This window comes from Mus caroli, chromosome X, assembly GCF_900094665.2.
Source record: "Mus caroli chromosome X, CAROLI_EIJ_v1.1, whole genome shotgun sequence".
Taxonomy (NCBI): domain Eukaryota; kingdom Metazoa; phylum Chordata; class Mammalia; order Rodentia; family Muridae; genus Mus; species Mus caroli.
Window position 1 is genome coordinate 121,795,023 of NC_034589.1, and position 5,781 is coordinate 121,800,803.

Sequence of the window (5,781 nt, forward strand, 5' to 3'; positions counted from 1 at the left end):
GAAGTAGAGGGGAAAGGGAGGAGGTAATCTGAGGGGTGACTTGGGCAGCATTTGGCATGTAAATAAATTAATAAATAAATACAAAAATAAAAAGAAACAGCTTTTTTAATATTCTAATTGGCAAATCCTGCAATGTTAGTGTTGTAATGTTGGATCTCCATGGTTGTAGGGCAGTTATTCTACCTAGAGTATACGTGGTACCAGTCTATCAGTGGCAGCTAAAGGACACAGTGGGCTAGTTGGGTATTTTTCCCCATCACTCTGAGGCCCTAAAGGCTCAACTGAATGATTGCATCATTCTAGTAATGAAGTCCCGGGAGAACCTGTAGAAGGCAGCTTTTTAAGGTTTAAGGTTTCACTGCTCAAGATGTAGTGAGGTAGCTGGTGTAGAATACTGATTTTAGGGCACAATTCTTCCAGGTTGGTGAATAAAATAATAACATTACAAAAGAATAAAAATAATCTCAACATCTTTTTGGGCCATACTCAATTTTCTATAAGCAATATTTACTTTTCTTTTGCTTTTAATTCCACTGGATCATTAAAAAAATGACACATAAAGGAACTGAATAAGGGAAGAACATATTTTTCTCTAGTATTTAGCTGGCAGTACTTTGTAGTTGGATATGTCCTGCAGATATGAATATTATATACATCGACTTAAATTATTAGATTTATCTCATTACATTACATTACTGCTTACATAAGATACTGGCACCTTTATATAAATGCCATCAAAATCACAGCTCTAGTTGAATAGTTCTATCTGTTTTTAATAGATTTCATATCTCATTATTCTTCAAGATTGAAGCATGCTTTATAAACTTCTGTTATTTACCTAGGGCTCAAAGCATTGTAGTACTTCTCTGTGGTTTACCTCACTGATGACACTTGCAACATAGAAGCATTCTCCTAAAAGACAAATGGTAACATGACATTTCTCTCCCTACACCTTTATTGTTTCCATTGTCCTCTGGATAAAAATATAACTCCATGATATGATATTCAGGGCCCAGGCCACTTTTATTCCTATCTTTAGATGTTTATTTCAGACATTTTACCATCTTGCTTTCTTTTTCAGTCACAGTGACCTTCTTATGATCCTTTGAATGTACCATGCTTTCCTCCTGACCTTTGCATACTCTGTTATATTTACATTCTTTATCCAAATAACACCAACTCATTTTTCTTCAAGAATATATTCCTATACTGTCACATAAATAATTTTATGGTTTATTGATGATGGTATCTTGCTATGTATTTCTATCTGTCCTTTAACTCCAAACCTCCTTGCTTTCCTTCATGCAGTCTGAGAAATACAACTATTTCCTCTTTATTACCACTTTAGGCCCAATAACTTCTCCCATTACAACTGTGCCTTTGGAGTTACTTTATTAAACATGTACAGTGGTTTATTTAAAGCCCTATATCACAAGATTAAAAAAAATAACTTGAATCTCCAAGATTAATTGAAAATCTATTCAATTCACAAGTATATATCTGAAGCCTACAAACATGCACAGCATCCTTTTAACTGTCCCATTTGATATGAATTGGATAGCCTGTATACTGATTAATCAAGTGTTAATTTTTTTTATGTAGGTCTACCCAATATCAGGCTTCTCAGTTCCTGTAATACCACACTACACTAAATAAACATTTATCATTACTTTAAATGTATAATTTGCATGCATCATGGAGAAACAATTAAATGAATTCATATTCAGTATATGCAGTTATTTAAGTTTGAATTTACTGGTCTCAGAATATTGATAGAGAATAAAATGTAATAAGGCCCTTTACACTGTAGTGTTTAAAAGCAATGCATTGACAGACAATGTGGATTTCTCTATTGGCTTTGCCATTTACTTGCTTCATAAGCTAAGCAGAATGCTTAACATATTCCTCCTCTACTTGGAAATCACACAATGGTGTGCTAAAGTTTCTTCTAATTAATCAAAAAAGATCTAGTTTTGGCAAGAATTATAGACTAAGTTGTTATTCTCATATCTGCAACATCACTCATTTTGATGCCTGCTGTTCTCTTATGATTTGGTTCTAGATTTTATTTCTCATTTTATACTTTGCAGTAGATAGAATGATTTACAAAGACAAAGGAGTTACTCATTAGTTTATAAATAAACAGTTATCACACAGGTTTTCAAAAACAGACTATGAAATATAATTGTATGAAAAATTAAGTGAAAAATGTGTTTTCAAACTGTCAATCCTTTATTTAAAATGTAACTTTATGTTTCTATGAATCCCTATGATTCATAAATTCTGTGATTATATGTTATGTATTCCACATTAACTAAGTCTAGTTGTAATTACACTGATTACTATCATACTTTTCAACTAATTTTAATTGGTTAGACCAGTAAATTAATTAATGAATAAACAAATATTGTTTCTAACATTTTTTAAAATGTGATTTCTAAGCATTGTATTCTTAAGAGAATTTAGTTTAAAACAATATTTTTGATTTTAATTGCCAGAAAAGTAATATATATTTATGTATGAGGCACAATGATACTCCAATACATGTATACGAACTATAATGATCAAATCAGCATTGTTTGGGTGGTTAGCATCTAAGATATTGAAAAACTAAAAAGAATCATAAAAACTAAATACAGGCACTAGTGTAGGCCAGAGTGGAAAAAGGCCAGAGGCTGTGAGCCAAGTCTGTTGCCTTTCTGGTGTTGCCTTGGGCAAGTGCCACTAGGATGAGCACATATGTGGTGGAAAGATGAGAAAGAAAGGAAAACAGAACAGTGTGCACTGAGAGGAGAAACTGGAAAACCTAAGGCAGTGAGGAACAGCCTGATGGGAGAGGCCTGTACTGCCATATGACACCGTGGTGATATCTGGACTCATGCTGCTGCTCAGTGTCATGTATGAGCCTAGGGTCCTGCAGCAGGGGGTTTATGTCAAAGGCTCTGGCCCATACTGACACCAAAGGCCATGTGACCCTCCTGGGTCTGGGCTGCTATCTGAGCCCATATTGATGTGTATCACCCTGAGCTGGCCCAACTCCACACTGGCCGCCACACCAGTGGTGTGTAATCAGGAATGATACAGGCTGAGCAGAGGGGCTCCAGCCCCTTGCCTGTGAAGAAGAGAAGAGCTGGCCCAGGTGACTTGGGAGAGTTGATCGCCCAACCAACTCAGCTACCACTCAGGTCGAGGTTGGTGCCCAATCCCAATGCCTGCTCTCTTTATGAGCTTCTGGAGCCCGTGAACGGGCAAGACCTGCAGAACTAAAGGAGTGGGACCCCAATAACCCAGGGAAGCAGCAGGATATTCCAGAGGAATCTCTGCTAAGTCCAGCATTGACGGAGTAGCAGAATACAAGTGTATATTGTGAAACACGTTGTAACACACTACAGCTTCCGTGACATGATTTGTTTTTTCATTTTGTGTTTGTGTGTGGGAGGGGGGACTTACAAAGGTTTAGAGTAAATATGGAAGGACTAGGAAATGAGTGGGATTAGAGTTACATGATATAAAATTCACCAAAAAAATCAATAAAACTTAGAGTAAAATAAATAAAAAACACTAAATACAAAAATATTTATATGTTACTAGGGCACACTTAAAGTTTACTATGGGTTATTTGAGTTTTTTTTTCTTTTCTTACTCTGTTTCCTTTCTTTTTTCTTATAATTACCTAACCTAATTGAATTGATGGGTAAAAAAATAGGCATCTATATTTAAAAACATACTGAGTACCAGGATGATTATGATTTATCAATCTGGACAGTAGGAGAGTTAAAAAGGAAGTTAAAATGTTAAAAGTGTTCAAGGATTTGATCAATCAGTATTAAAAGTCCCACAGTCAATAAATTATTATAAACAATGAAGTGAAGAAACACCAAAGCTCAAGTTATTTTTTTATTGTTTTTGTTATTTGGTTTTTAATTTAAAATCAAATCCTAGATGTTAATTAAAAGACAACTGTGCTATGGTCCACAATCCCAGAGACACTAAGTGAGAAGAAGGGCTTAAGGGGTATCTAGTGGGGGAAGAAACATGACTCTCCCTGGGAAGAGGAGCAAGAATAGAATTTTTTCAGTGAAGTGGGCTTTGGAAGCAGAGGGATCAGGTGGGTGGCAGGGAGGGAGCAAATGCTGGAAGAAACAGTTGGAATTGGGAAGCATTTCAGGGGCAAGGGAGAAACCTGGTACAATGGAAACTCCATGGAATCTACAGAGTAACCTTAACAAAGACTCCTAGTAACTGGGAGCATGGAGCCTGAACTAGTCCTATTCTGTAACCAGGCAAGTCCTTAAGTGGAGGGACTGAGGACCCAAAAGTCAACCTAGAGTTAGTCATGACTACAAGAAATCCTGAGACTTGAGTCTAGCAAAACCCTCATCAAAAGACTTCACCTAGCAACTGATGTGAGGAGATATAGAGTATCACAGATAAATATTAGGCCAGGCTCCAAGAGTCCTGCTGAGGACTGGGGGAAAGGATTGGAGGTACCACAGGAATCATGAGAACATGATCCACAGAATAAACTGATCAAGACTCATGGGAACTCGCAGGAGGGGTCTTATCTAGGTCCTCTGCATATATGTTATGCTTGAGGAGCTTGGTGTTCTTGTGGGAATCCTAAAGCAGAAGCAGAGGGTGTCCCTGAATCTTTTGCCTAATCTTGGGACACTTTTATTCCTATAGGTTTGGCTAGTCCAGCCTTGATGTGATAGTATGTGCCTGGTCTTATTTTGGATCATTATGCAGTGTTCAGTTGGTGTCCCTGAGAGGCCTAATCTTTTACGAGGGTAAGCAGAGCAGGTCAGTTCTGGAGGAGAGGGGAGGTAAGGAGGAGAGGCTTGGAAGGAATGCAAGGGAAACTAATGTCTGGATAAAATATATTAAATAAGAATAAAAGAGAAAAGGGGGAACTTCTAGCCAAGATATATAACAGGTGTCTAATTTTATCTCTGTGATTATTTTTTTTTTCCCTTCGAGACAGGATTTCTCATCATAGCCCTGGCTGTCCTGGAACTCACTTTGTAGACCAGGATGGCCTGTAACTCAGAAATCCGCCTGCCTCTGCCTCCCAAGTGCTGAGATTAAAGGCGTGCATCACCACCGCCCAGCTTATCTCTGTGATCCTAAAGTCTGTATCAGGAAGTACTGAATGGCCAGAAGAAAATTGTAAATGAATAACTGATGTAATTTTTTGAAGCAAATTGTTACTATTACGTGTCAGCCCTTTGACAAGTGTCCCAATGTATTATAATACTGTAAGTAAAATTCTGTGGAAATTTTTACATGTAAGTAAAATAAATGTTGTATATAATTCTATAGTAAATACTACATAACATAAATTAATATAATCAGATGATTTAGTAAAATAATCTCATAGAAATTTAAGAAAATAGAGAAAAGAACTTGGGCTCATTCAGGCCTTTATCATTTTGTGAACTAGAGTGAGAATATTTTCTTCCATATTTATTTATATAAATTCAGATGTATTTTACATAATTACTATTTCATTTTTGGTTACATATTAAATTTAGTATTTGAGAGCCTAACATATATTGGAGCACTACCTAAGACATGTTCCAAATAGTCTCAAAGACCTGTAAAATTTATGGACTGTTATCATTGAAGGATATTATCAATAAGAATTTAAGTCACTTGCTATTATAAACAGCTTCACATCTGTTTCTTCTCCATCTATGATGGTTCTTCAGAACGCTTGGTTCAAAGTGGAATTCTTCCTTACATATTTGAATAATCTAAAGAGAACATAGCATACCAATT